The sequence below is a fragment of the Heteronotia binoei genome, chromosome 5 (genome assembly GCF_032191835.1).
Source record: "Heteronotia binoei isolate CCM8104 ecotype False Entrance Well chromosome 5, APGP_CSIRO_Hbin_v1, whole genome shotgun sequence".
NCBI lineage: Eukaryota > Metazoa > Chordata > Lepidosauria > Squamata > Gekkonidae > Heteronotia > Heteronotia binoei.
In genome coordinates, this window is record NC_083227.1 from 138,819,653 (window position 1) to 138,834,548 (window position 14,896).

Below are 14,896 nucleotides of genomic sequence, written 5' to 3' on the forward strand. Positions count from 1 at the left end.
GATTACTAAAACAAATGATTGGATAGTAAGATTATTAATTTAAGAAATTTATAAGTTCCCTCTGTAGAGATCTGTTTGCGGAGAGCAACAATACAAGTATCAAACGCAAAATACTTAAAAGTCAAAGCAAGTTTGCATGTAATTAAAAATTATTCACAAACATTTTTGAGCATTCTTTATGCAAGTATATTTTATTTTAATTTTTTTTGGCAGGGGCTCCATTATTTTTACATATACACCATTTTTGCAAAATGAAAAAAGGGAACCCCCCCTCAAAAGAGTTACTGGTAGACAATACAATCAAAATCAAACATACTATACATATAATCTTATATACACTCAACCTTCTAATCATACAAATAAAGATACTGGGGTACAGTTTTCAGTTTTCTGTTGCTAGCAGAGCCTTCCTGTGCCTCCCTAAAAGCCTATAAATGTAAAGAACTTCATTTTTTTTTTAAAGTTACAGACGTGAGTCAGAATCATGAAGCACTGTGGGCGATGAGGCAACTATGTTTACAACTTCCCTTTGTAGAGACCTGTAATGATGGTTCTGTGAATGTAAGGGGATGTATTTGTGAATTTCCTGCATTGTGCAGGGGGTTGGACTAGATGACCCTGGGGGGTCCCTTCCAAGTCTTTGATTCTATTATCTATGTTTTCAAGATGCCGAATTTAAGAATATATTCTAATCTGCCTAAAGTATAGGCAAAAAAGAAACACAAATACTACATTCTTTAGTAAAAAAAGGTAAAAGGTAGTCCCCCGTGCAAGCATCAGTCATTTCCAACTCTGGGGTGACGTCGCATCACGACGTTTTCATGGAAGACTTTTTACGGGGTGGTTTGCCATTGCCTTCCCCAGTCATCTACACTTTCCCCCCAGCAAGCTGGTTACTCATTTTACCGACCTCGGAAGGATGGAAGGCTGAGCCAACCTGGAGCCGGCACCCTGAACCCAACTTCCGCCGGGATTGAACTCAGGTCATGAGCAGAGTTTAGGATTGCAGTACTGCAGCTTTACTACTCTGCGCCACAGGGCAGGTAGCAGTGATATAAACTTTATAAAGGGCACAGACAAACACAATTAAAGTTAGCCTTGTATGTATATGGGCTTGTGTGTGTGTGTATTGGACATAGGTGTACGTTGTATGTGAATGCAAGACAACCCCCTTTTTGATGGCATACCTGTGGTGGGGGGAGGGGGAGAGAAAGCTAGTCTTCCATTTAAGTAAATACTATACGTATTTGTGGAACATACAAAGAGATTGCTAGATGAAACCACTGGTCTGTCCAGACCAACATCCAATTTCTAGCTGCAGCCCACCAGATACTTCCAAGAAGTCTACAAGCAGGCTACAAAGACAGAAACCCCATATTCTCTCTCTCTCTTTTTTTTTTTGCCCACTCAGCAGTTGGTGTTCAGAGAGAGAAATGGTTTCTGAATGAGGTTCCATTTTGCTAATAGATGCCCTATAATAGATCTATCATCTATGAATTTGTATTTTTGAAGCCATTTAAGCCAGAAAACATGATCCGATCTTATGTAAAGTGCCATTTAGTTGCAGCTGGCGTATAGTGACCAAAACAAGTGACTTTCAAGGCAAGTGAGAAGCAGAGGTGGGTTGCCATTGCCTTCTTCTGCAGAGTCTTCCTTGGTGGTCTCCATTCCAAATACCAACCCTGCCTAGCTTCAAAGATCTGATGAGATCAGGCTATACCATGCTGCTTTCCCTCCCTCTTGTGGCAGTAAATTCCATAAAATAATTGTGTCAAAAAAGTCTTGCATTCACATATAAGTTACACCTATGTCCAATGCACACACACACAAGCCCATATACACACAGGGCTGGCCCTAGACTGTCTGGCACCCTAAGCAAGGTTAACCCCACCCTCTATATTAAAGATTGGGTAGATGTATGAAAGTATGGACAGAGCATATGGGGTGGGGGAGCTTTGTGTAAAACTTGGTCACTCTGGGGAGGGAAAGCTTTTTGCAGCATGTTTAAGACCAACACAGTTATTGAAACACAAGATGGATGGGTTTTTTTCTCATCACTATATTAGAAACACTTTATTAAATACTTGGATAAAATATAAGAAATATGGTGATGAGAGGAAGCCGCTTTGGATAGTGCCAGCAGAAGTAATAAAAATAACAGCTGAATCTGAGGAAGAAAGTGTGATGTCATACAATCAATTGTTAAAGATTCAAGGTGGGAAAGTTGAATTAAAGTCAGCAGAAGAGCTAAATAATAAATATGACTGGTTCCAAATGCAACAAATAAAAAGTCTGATGGAAAATGATATGAAATCTGATGGAATTAGACGTGAGCAAACAGAATTGGAAAAGGTTTTGCTTGGAAACAATGAAAAATTAATATCAAAAGTATATAAATTATTATTGAAATGGTCTACAGAAGAGGAAGTAGTAAAATCTCAAATGGTTAAATGGGCAATCAATATAAACAGAGAAATCCAAATGGATACTTGGGAGTACCTTTGGAAGAACTCGATGAAGATATCAACATGTCAGAATATCAAGGAGAACTGTTTTAAAATGATGTATAGGTGGTATATGACTCCGAAGAAACTGGCAAAGATGAGCAAAAAGATGTCAGACAAATGTTGGAAATGTAAGCACCATGAAGGTTCTTTTTTTCATATGTGGTGGACTTGTGAAAAAGCAAAAAACTTTTGGCGGATGATACAACAAGAAATTTCTAAAATTTTGGGTTATGACTTCAAAAAAGTGGCAGAGACTTTTCTGCTAGGATTACAAATAGAAAAATTTCCAAAAGAAGATAGGACTTTAATTTGGTATCTGCTCTCAGCTGCTAGGACATTGTATGCGCAGCTGTGGGAACAAGAAAAAATACCAGAGAAATGGGACTGGATTGTGAAAGTTTTATCGTGGAGCGAGATGGATAAATTAACAAGAACTTTGAGAGGCTATGATCTGGAAGTGTTTAAAAAGGAGTGGAAGAAATTTAAAAAATATATAGAGTTAGAATGGAACGTAAAAAGACATTGGACAATTTTTTAATATGAATGAGAAGAAAAAGACTGTGTTTTGATGGGTTTGGGATACCTTTATATTTGGATTTAAATATATAACTTCGGGGTAAGTCTAATAACGGAGGGAGGGGGGATTGAAAGTATCATATGGGTTAGGGATAGAAAAGATATAACTAAACATCGTAACCGTATGTTATTAATAAATTGTTAAAATACAACATTGGAGGGAGGGGGGATTGAAATGTCATACGGATTAATATTGAGACAATTAAGAAATAACTAAGTTGTGTAACCATATGATATCAATAAATTGTTAAAACACAAGACCAACACAGTTATTGTGAGTCAGAGCTCACTTTGCCAAATGTATGAAGTGTTACACCGAGTTGGCAGCAATGTTGCCTCTAAGCTGCAGAGTCTTGTGAGCAAAAATTCTACTTTGTGAGCTACTGATATTAAAGTTGTGAGCTACTGGCATTACAATTGTGAGCTACTGCATAAATTATTGTGCTCTGGGGCCATTTTTCCCGAGCTAAGACAAAAATGTGTGAGCTGGAGTCTAAAAATCTGTGAGCTAGCTCACGTTAACTCAGCTTAGAGGGAGCACTGGTTGGCAGAGATATTTATACCCTGAGTTAAAGTAGGATGCATCTGGAAAGTGTCAATAGATAAGCCTAGGTTCGTTCTACTTTGCTAATTCATCAGCAGTTGGGAGTGGCCTACGCCAACACAGAAAATCATTTACTCCTTTAACTAAAACTTCTTGTCATCTGTGCCCTGCAGTGTAATATCCTTTTCTGGGAAACAAGATGTTCTAACCTTTCCTTCTTTGTAATAACTCCATGCCCCGTCCCTTCAAGCCACCCTTCTACTATTTATAGCTTTATTTGTTATATTTGATGCAACAAACTAGCATAGCTACTCTTCTGGGATTTGTCATTATGGGAAGAAACTAAGGGCAACAGGAATTCCTAGATGAACATGCCCTTACCAGAGGACCAGTCTGGCTTCAATCTTTAGCACAAACTCCCTATAGATTTTTACTTTGTTATCTCTGCTATCCTGGCTCCCCCGAGACAGATGAAATGGTGAAGTTCTGATAGACCTTTCTTTTTTCAGACCCTGCAATTTGTAGTGCAACAGTTATCTTTCACTCTTAATTTTGTGCCTGCTCTTCATGGGCACTGAGGCTAGTAAACAACTAATGGGTAACTTTCCATATGAATTCCTCCACTCCACTTGTCATTTGAAGGCCTAAGTAGTGCTAGCTCCAAGGCAGTACAGCCAGCAAGGCAGAATTACAGCAGGGGAAGGGATGGGTTACAGTGATTTTTTATTTCCATTTTAGATAGTGGGATACACGTATCAAAGTTGAAGAGCAAAAGTTAGCTGCCAGCTGGCTTGGAGAAGTGACTTAAGACAAATGCCTTCTCCAAGCCGGCTGACAGGGTGATGGGGGCCTCAAGAGCCACACAATGTGTGTGAAAGAGCCATCTACATGTGTCTCTCAAGCCACAGTTTGGCCACCCCTGGTCTAGTAATATTGGACAAAAGGATAAGAATATGACTGTGGATGATCTACAAGTAATACTGTCAGCCCAGACCATACCTAGCAACTGGCAGGAGCTTGGGAACAGGGACATGTGGGGCACCGGCATCGGGTACACTGTGACATCACTTCCATGGGAGGCCTGGCAACCTTACCTACAAGGTCACAGAAACCTGTAGTTCTCCCTTGAGCTCAGGGCACCGCTGACTCCTTTTATACTATTGCAATTTACCCTACAAGTTGGGTAAGAAGAAAACACTTCCCACAGAACTAACGTTTAGCTGCTGGGTTCTATCCATTGAATTTACAAAGGGCCACATATTAGAAATGCTAGTGAGCTTCCTAAGAGCACTTGAAACTGAATCCCAAATTTGCATCATGTTGGTTCTGTCACCTTTAAAGGCCTGAGACATGAAATAAACTAGGGTTGCCAATCACCAGGTGGAGGTAGGGGATCCCCCGGGTTGGAGGCCCTCCCCCCGCTTCAGGGTCATCAGAAAGCAGGGGGGGAGGGAAATGTCTGCTGGGCAATCCATTATTCCCTATGGAGACCGATTTCCATAGGGTATAATGGAGAATTGATCTGCAGGTATCTGGGGCTCTGGGGGGGTCCAATTCTATGAATCCCAAAAGAAGGTGCCCCTATCCTTCATTATTTCCAATGGAGGGAGGGCATTTAAAAGGTGTGCGGTCCCTTTAAATGTGATGGCAAGAACTCCCTTTGGAGTTCAATTATGCTTGCCACAATCTTGCTCTTGGCTCCACTCCCAAAGTCTCCTGGCTCCACCTCCAAAGTCCCCAGGTATTCCTTGAATTGGACTTGGCAACCCTAACAACCTGAAGCTGCTGGGTTCTGCTTCAGCAAAAACAAAAGTCAAAGTAAGCTCTTGAAAAGCCGTTCAGTTCAAGTAAGATTGGGGGAGGGGAGGAAACAGTTTCTGTTCTCATACCAAGATATTAAACTATTTGTTTTCGTTGAAAGGCTAGCTGGAGTCTTGTGACTTGTTATTTACTATTCTGGTAACCCTGGCTGCATCTGCAACTGATAGTGTTTCCTCAGAGAGAGATCAGATTCCACTGGCTGCTCGCCAGCAGGCATGTGACTGCGGCAAAGGGAACCCTCAATGCCAGACATGTAAGTAATTGCACAGAATGCTCAACCAAGGATTAACTGCCTTTCAGCCGGGAAAACAGAGAAAAGCCTGCCTTTCAATTCTCCTTAACGTTCTCTTGAGCAACACATATACACAAACTGGCATATAGATATATACCCCTCCTCATTTAAAAGACTAAATTCTAGTCTAGTCATTATTCAGGGTCTGAAACAAGCCCCCTCCCATGCTCAACAGAGCCAACACCCTTGCTCAGACATTTTAACTTCCGTAATTCTTTATCTACATCAGCATCTTAATAGTGTCTGGGAAATCTCACTCAGAAAAAGTCTTTTCCCCGCAAAAGTTCTAGTAAACAGGTGTAAAACATAAAAGTGCTTACAGGAGAGTAAAAGTTTGCCAAGAACTTTTTAGGTGTATGCATTTCAGCAGAGCAGTAAGTGAGCCTGTTGAACGGCTTAGTGAAAATATACAAAAATACAGTTAAAATGTCTGTCAGCTGTAAAGCACTGGTCTTTACTCAGAGCCAAGAGGGAAGTTCCGGGTTCAACCTCGCTATATTCAATCTCTTCAATTGCTTATGAAATAGTTCTCTTTGCATCTTCAAACTGGTTTCCTTGGTACAATTTCCAAATTCAGACTCATTCAGCTTGGGCATTTTTGTGAAATCTGACTTGCTTTAAATTGCTTCTCAAGTTCTAAATTGATTGAAACACCTAAGCATGTTTTAAGGCACAATTCATATAGTCAGTCACCTTCTACTGAAGTGCTAGTCACCTGTTACACTCCCTTATTAGAGGGAGAGAACCAGATCGCAGAATTAGCTTGTTAGGTACTGAAGTACCACTGATCCACCCCAGAAGCAGTATGGAATTCTCTCCCTCCCCTTTTTCATTTGCACTGATGGATAGGCTTCCCAATCCCCAGGTCGCAGCGGGGGATCCCCCGTTTTGACAGGCTTCTCCCCGCCCCCAGCCAGCTGGCCGGCGGGGGAAGCCCCACCCCCACAGTCATCCTGTAGTTTTAGAGCTCCTGCAGGTTTAGAAACCTGCAAACAGTTTTTAAAATGTGTGCCTTTAAGGCTGAGCAGGAAGCAGGAAACAGGAAGGGCTTCATGGGAAAGGATCAGTAAGTTTCCTTAGAGAACAGCCCCTCCCTTTCTTTTGCTTTCGTTTTCAGAGCAAGCAGGAATATTCTGCAGGAACAAGATCTAGTAAGTATTTGTGTGAGAGAGAGAGGGAGAGGGCAGGGGATTCCCTGGTTTGGAGGCCCTCCCCCCGCTTTAGAAAGTGTGTGGGGGGGGAGGGAAATGTCTACTGGGCACTCTATTATTCCCTATGGAGAACGATTCCCATAGGGAATAATGGGGAATTGATCTGTGGGTATTGGGGGCTCTGGGGGAGCTATTTTTTGAGGTAGAGGCACCAAATTTTTAGTATAGCATCTAGTTCCTCTCCCCAAAATACTCCCCAAGTTTCAAAACGATTGGACCAGAGGGTCCAATTCTATGAGCCCCAAAATATGGTGCCTCTATCCTTCATTATTTCCTATGGAAGAAAGGCATTTGAAAAGGTGTGCTGTCCTTTTAAATGTGATGGCCAGAACTCCCTTGGAGTTCAATTATGCTTTTCACACCCTTGTCCCTGGCTCCACCCCCAATGTCTCCTGGCTCCACCCCCAAAGTCTCCTGGCTCCGCCCCCAAAGTCCTTAGATATTTCTTGAATTGGACTTGGCAACCCTACTGATGGAAGATCCACAAACAAACCCCCATGCATAATTTTGTATTCTATTCCTCCCCACCAGCAGCCCCACAGTTACAGGACCATTCAGAAACATGCAAAGCCTGACTTTCCAGCTTTCATTAAAAACAAGAAGCTACCCATTTTCATTGTGGAGACATAAAGGAAAATTTACAGACATAGAAGGAGAGCTACCAGAAGGCTGGACCTGAATCAGTTAACCCCTTACTTACAAAATGTATTCAGAAATGAGACTACTATGTGGCTCCCTCTTCTGTCTGCATTGGGAAATTTGCCTCAGGAGTATACAAGGGCATGGGGGGGGGCAGAATACTCAGTTTTACTCAGCCAGATATCTAGTTTTATTTAATACTTGCAGTAACGAAGCTATGCCCCTGAGCATGTACAGAATCTCTGATTCCCCAGTGAATAAACACAACTGAATTCCTGTTCTCATCCCTCCCCTCCCTCCCCCATCATATGGGTAAATGGATCAAAAAGGCATAATGCTCAAGAACAGGGGTGGCCAAACTTGCTTAACACAAGAGCCACATAGAATAAACGTCAGATGTCCAAGAGCCACAAGACATGGACATCAGGTGTCTGAGAGCTGCAAAACAGGGAGGAAGGGAGGGAAGGAGGGAGGAAGGAAGGGAGGAAGGGAGGAAGGAAGGGAGGGAGGGAGGAAGGAAGGAAGGAAGGAAGGAAGGAAGGAAGGAAGGAAGGAAGGAAGGAAGGAAGGAAGGAAGGAAGGAAGGAAGGAAGGAAGGAAGGAAGGAAGGAAGGAAGGAAAATGGATGAGAAGGGAGTGGAAAGAAAGCAACTTTAACTTTAAATGCATCTCCAAGCTGCTGGCTGACTTGGTGTGGAAAAGTTATTTAAAGAGAAAAATGCCTTCTCCAAGCTGGCTGACGGAGCAATGGGAGCTTTGAGAGCCACACAATATGTGTGAAAGAGCCACATATGGCTTCCGAGCCTCAGTTTGGCCACCCTTGCTCAAGAAGATTTAAATTTCAAACCTTTTGCTACAGGGGGAAAAAAACCCCCTCAGCAAACAGGTAAAGGGGCATAACATCTAGGCTACCTCTTCAGCCTTCCTACCTCTTAATATAAAAAGATGAAGTCCCTGGGAGAGTATGAATAAAGTAGAACCAAGAATAATCTCTTCTACAAGACTGCAAAGACGGTAACCACACACAATTATTAGAGGGTACGTTCTACCATGGATGGAATGACCTGCAATCAAGAATGCAACTATAGGACTGTACTTTTCCTCAAAGAATAACAAACATATTGAAACTAGAATAAGAATAAATTGGGCTGATCTTTTTTATTTTCTTGGTAATGTCTTTATTTTTATGCTGATCATAATTCATTTTCCTCTTCACTTTGTTCTCCAGACACGAGGATGTGTAACAGTCTCCCCCCCCCCCCCTCTTTTGGTGCTATTCTGATAGAATCCCTGAGAAATGCAGAGGCACCTTGCTAAACTGAACGAGTCATATTGGATGATTGATTTTTTAAAAAAATAAAACTCTCCCACAGCAATGGTGCATTTTGCTGTAAAGCCCTGCATCAGAAGTGCCAACTAAGGTCTTCTCGAGCTCCTTTTGCAATGCTGTCTGCCCCTCTTGCACATTTTCCTTTCTAAAATGAATGCCACAGGGATGTTATTCAGAGGCATAATCAGCATTAATGCACTTAGCTGGTCCTCAAGTGCTTGAAGGGAACTAAGCACACATGCAAGCAAGGTGTATACATCACACTGCAAATATGCCAGCAGCCTGTAAAGAACTGTAAGCCTCTTCACAGCTAATGATTAAAAGCATTAGTAGTTTTTTATTTTTAAAAATAAACTGAACGATATGTATGTTTGCAAATGTTCCCTGTGCAAGGGAAGCCTGTAAGGCAATGCCAAACTAGCAAGGAATTACTTCTGAGCAGGAAACACCTTCACATTCGAACTCTGGTGTTAAGACCACCTACTGTTTCTGATTTGGTAGGTTAACAACAGCAGGTGTTTCTTGGCACATGCAGGAGTGGGCCAGGTTCAAGCTGCTCTTAGGATAGCACTGTTGGTGTGGTGGCTAAGTACAGTTAGATCCTACTATGCCTATTTACTGATTAAGAGGTTTGGAGGATTCAAAAGCTTGCACATTGTGCTATGCTATTTTGGTTGGTTTTCAATAAAAGGTATTAATCATGGATTTTATTTTTGGACTGTGCTATGAACCAACATGACAACCTACTTTCAATAATCTGAGTGGCATGGCACTGTTAACTGGCCTAACCCTAATTATGAGTATGTGATTTTCATGCAGAGGAGCAATATTCCCTTTCATTTCCCCTCAGCATATGAAGTGGTTTTGTGAATGCATATTTTTCATGTTTTGGAGCTTCCCCCAAACCATCCCACTCACTAATTTGTCCCACTCCAAATTTGAGCATGTATCATAATCCTAAGGATAGTTTGTGAAAGCAAATAACAACAACAACAACAACAACAACAACAACAACAACAACAAGAAGAAGAAGAAGAAGAAGAAGAAGAAGAAGAAGAAGAAGAAGAAGAAGAAGAAGAAGAAGAAGAAGAAGAAGAAGAAGAAGAAGAAGTAAAAATCACATGAGCAAGACCTGGGAGGCAGATTTTTTTTTTTTACCTGGACACACATAAAATGGAATAGTTTAGAAGGGCGTTTCATAAAATGAATGAGGTTCTATTCTAATTCATCTCTGTGGAATTTATGGCAGTCTTTATTGTATAGATTAGGCTGTGTTCATTGTACTGTTTTCTAATCCATCTTTATGACATAGTTTATTGTAAGTAATATATTGTCCTCCAACCTTTGTAATTCCTGCCATATTGCTCGTATTATACTGTTTTTAGTGTAATGTTTTCTAATTTTATCAGTTATTATACTGTTCTTACTGTACAGTTTTTAATCAAAAACCTGCCTTCAGTTAAGTGAGAAAGGTAGACTATAAATGAAATGAATACATACATAAACTTCACAAACTGGGTCGGCACTAAGAGAGCAGCTCAGTGGACAAGTTTTGTATCTACTTGGTTAAACGTGTATAGTTCTCATTGTTGTCTTTTCCAGTTGATCTTAAAATAAAGTTAAGAGCACCTCTGGAAGTTGTAGGCATTGTACAAAAGTATATGAAATATTTGGTCAGCTGAACCAACAGACGTTCTCAATCTCTGCTGTGGAACCATTTCCCAAAGCTCCACACAGGTCTGCCTATGTAAGTCTGTACATGTGTGTATATATCCACATGTACATATTGCACATACACAAGGTCTGTTTCCTAGAAATCTATTTTAGACCTCAAGAAACAGAAAAAAACACCTTGATTTGACTCTATGGTGAAGCACACAAAATAAAACATATGAACATATGAAGCTGCCTTATACTGAATCAGACCCTTGGTCCATCAAAGTCAGTATTGTCTTCTCAGACTAGCAGTGGCTCTCCAGGGTCTCAAGCTGAGGTTTTTCACACCTATTTGCCTGGACCCTTTTTTAGAGATGCCAGGGATTGAATCTGGGACCTTCTGCTTCCCAAGCAGATGCTCTACCACTGAGCCACCGTCCCTCCCCTAAAACAATTTCATGTTGCACACTTGCATCCCAAGAAACAGTTCTATTTATTGATAATTGGAAAGCATACAGATAAGGACAGAAGAAATTATCCCAGGAGATTAAAATTGAATAACAGTAATTAATGCCTGGTCTAAAGCTCTACACAGTAACAAATATTTTACACAAATGAGTGATCACACTTTCACCTTGCTCTAGCAGATGGATCAATTGACCTCTTAATATAGGATAATGAATCTTCAGTTGGTTTAAACTGAGAATGACCACAAACTTTGCTAAACCAGCTAAAGAACCAAGTTGCAAGTAACAGGTGATATTTCAAATGTCATGAATAGTACAAGTATTGAAATGTTTATTTTCCTTCTTTTAAGATGCTGACCCTTGCAGAGAAATAGATACAGAAATAGGTACACAGTTTCTCCTGGGGGTGGGGTATAAATTTATCATAACACAAGCTGCGGCAATCCTTTTTAATTCCTGTCTTTGCCCTCTTTCTGTAGAAAGGGGGGGGGGGAGAGTAAAGGAACAATTAGCTTTTCTTCTGCTTCATATAATATTTCTACATGACAATTTTCAACAATAAATCCCCACTCAGAAAAGAGACTTAATGGAGAAAACATCTTGGGGAACTTTCCCTCATCTACACATTAACGTCCTTAGTTAAAAAGTAAAATCACCCAAAGGTAGTTTCAACTTGGATTAAAATAACCTGGATTTCAGGCAACCAGTTCTGCTGCTGCAGAATAATATTTACTGCACCATGGAAACCGCAGCATAAAACTGCAAGTAAACACAGTCCTCACAAATTATGCAATCAACATGCCATGTGAATTGCCACTTTTTACAACGTGTTTAAAGTTTTAGTCAAGACATCTGTCAGTTGTACACTATAAAGCTGAGTGGTTTTCTTCTCTCTTTCTAAGCCTTTTAAAATCTTCATTTATTGCTGTTTGCTCCACAGAACCTAGTCCAGATGGATTGTGGAACAGAACCAAAAAGAAGACACAGTCAGTACTGTTCCTTCTAGAGACACAAAAGGGAAGGGAAGGATCCTGATGCTAATTCCCCCCATGCCAAATTGCTACTGCAAAACTATCCAAACTGACAGCTGTCTGCCTTGGCCGTCTATCACACACTGGTAGCAGAATGGATAATATTAATAGCACAATGTACTACAAATATGTACCTCCAGTCCTTCAGACCTTCTCACCCTTAATCCTGATTATAATCAGCCATCCATACTAAATTCCACACAATGTTCTTCATGTGAAGCAACCAAACAAGTTGGCAAACAAGACCTTTTTCTGCCTCCTGACATGAGAGGGCTTATAAGTGTGACCTTCACATTTCCACAGACAAGTCTCCAGTCTCAACTCTCAAAATCAATGACAGATTTCTCTACAGTGTTTCAAAGCAGAGGTTTAGGATAAAGGAAGTCCGTATCATAACCGAATGAGTGGTTGTCAATGCCTACGGAGTCAGATCTTATACTGTGTTGCTTCATTTGTAGAAATGGTTCCTCTTCCAAACTGCTGGCTGGCTATGAAAGAGACTGCTGGAGAAATCTGTCTAGGAACCTCTTCAAAGTGAGGTAGCTCATGCTACCTTGAGCCAACTCTTATAAATGTCTAGCCAGATTTCCTGATTCCCAATTTGCCAAACTGCTAGATATCCCAACTGGTTGCAGTTAAAGGGGACGATGGCCAACTGTTGTGCTTTGGTGGAATCAGTAAAAGGAACTGGAATAAATTAGCAAGTAAAACTAGAAGGATGTCTCACTATCAAGAGGCAGCTAAAGAACAGAAGGACATTGCTAAAACATGGGACATTCTATCTGATCCTTTATTTGTCAGTTCCTCAGTGTCTTGCAAAGGAAGAAGAACAAGAGTAGATTTTTATATCCTATTTTCATCTACCTTAAGGAGTCTTACAAAGCAGTCTTCCCTTTCCTCACAAAAGGCACCTTGTGAAGTAGGTGGGGTTGAGAGAGTTCTGAGAAAGCTGTGACTGGCCCAAGGTTGTCTAGCAGAGCACTGAAAATGTGGAACAGGGATGGACATGGACCAAAAAAATTGAGGTTTGTATGGATTTGTGGTCTGTGGGGTTTCACAGACCACCACAGACCTAATTAAAGACCAATCAGTTGTTCATAAAATGCCCCCCCCCTGTGGGCTAGAGACACAAAACTTGCAGCAAGTCTCCAGCTGATTATCCTCTACCTGCCCACCACGTTCAGTGAGTGTTGGATGTAGGGGGGTTACGTTATGCCCCACCAAAACAGGTGTCCCCAGCAAAATGTAGCTTGAGAAGTGTGTCAAACAGACCCCCTGCAAGCTAGACTCATCAAACTCACAGTGGATCTTCCTGGGATGCTCCTCTAGCTGCCCTCCACGTTGTGTGCTGACAACTCCTACAAGAGCTATGGCTGACCCAACGCCATTCCAGTGTCAAGTCCTTAATATCTCAGACACAATAAACAGGTCATAGGTGTAATGGTAGTTTTATTGGAATTCAAGATGATGCAGGCGTGGCAGTTCTTGCAAAGACTGGAGGAGTCAGTCTTTGCCTCACATATATACACTCAGTAAAACCATTAACTTTTCAAAGGGTTGCGGGAAAGCAAAGAGGGAAACTAGCGCAGCTTTTTTGGCCCAGCCTCTTGCAGGTGTTTCTGGCCTGGCCAGTTGTCCTTGGTTTCCAGGGCAACCACCTAGTCGGCAGAATCTTCTTCAGATAACACTGTTGCACAGATATCATAGCAAGCAAGCAAAAGTGTGTGTGAAGCAAAGCACAAAGCATAAAGGGATTTCATGGCAAGACTCTTGACATCCAGCAGCTGCAAGCAGAGAAGTGGGGAATCAAACCCAATTCTCCCAGATAAGAGTCCATGCACTTAACCACTACACCAAACTGAGGGAAGAAGTATGGTAAAAAACCCACCACCCTTGAGCTAGAGGCATCAAACTGGCAGCAGACCTCCCTGGGATGCCCCTCTATTTGCCCTCCAAGTTGTGTGCAGATTGGCTTGGGAGAAGAGGGTGATCTGAAGGTCCATGTGCAAAAGGGAGTGGACTGTGTCGAATGGCCCCCAGCTTTAAACTTTAAATGACTTCAGTTCACTTGCCCAGTCCTCCCCACTGCCATCACTCTGCTACTGCAGAAGGGCTGTAGAAACACATCCCCCCAGTTGCTTTGACAATTAATGCCCCCGCACAGGGGTTGTCTGGCCCATGGACCACCCCAATGGATCAAACAGACCAGCAAAAATCAAAACACAGTCCATCAAAAGGGGAAATGTATAGACTAGACAAACAGATCATGAATCTGTTCCAGGTCCATGCAAAAATTAGGTCCATGGTCCGGTCTGTGCCCATCTCTAGTGGGGAATCAAACCTGGTTTTCATTGAGACTGCCGGAAGTATGATGGCAAAATTAAAATTCCAAACGAAAAAGCAAGCAACTATCTCGTTTTCCAAGGTGCTAAAGAAACAAGATTCCAATAGCTGATGCAAACTTTAGAACAGGAGAATACAAGAAAATGTCTGCCTTGTCTATTTACCTTAGATCAACTACAATCATAAATATAAGCACAGCAAGTTGTGCTGATTAAGGCAACTACATATGCAAACAGATTGCAACACTTGGGCTCAAAAAGTATTGCTGATATGTTCTTTTCTCCCTAACACTTTATCGGTTGCTGTTTTCACAAAAATCCTGCCACAAACAACTATCCCATGACTGAAATGAGTTTGGATAATTTGAAAGAACCATATTCAGCAGTAAATGTTTGCTAAGAGGGAGTGGAAAATTTAACCAATTCCCTCCTTCCACATCAAACTCCTTATCTGTACACATACTGTTCATTAGGGTGCCC

General features: G+C 41.4%; 1 protein-coding gene across 4 annotated transcripts in view; it reads right to left on the bottom strand.

The window, feature by feature from the left end:
• FNIP1 (folliculin interacting protein 1) overlaps positions 1 to 14,896 on the bottom strand; it is a 133,893-nt gene that overhangs the window by 14,498 nt on the left and 104,499 nt on the right. The gene's annotated exons all lie outside the window — the stretch shown is intronic.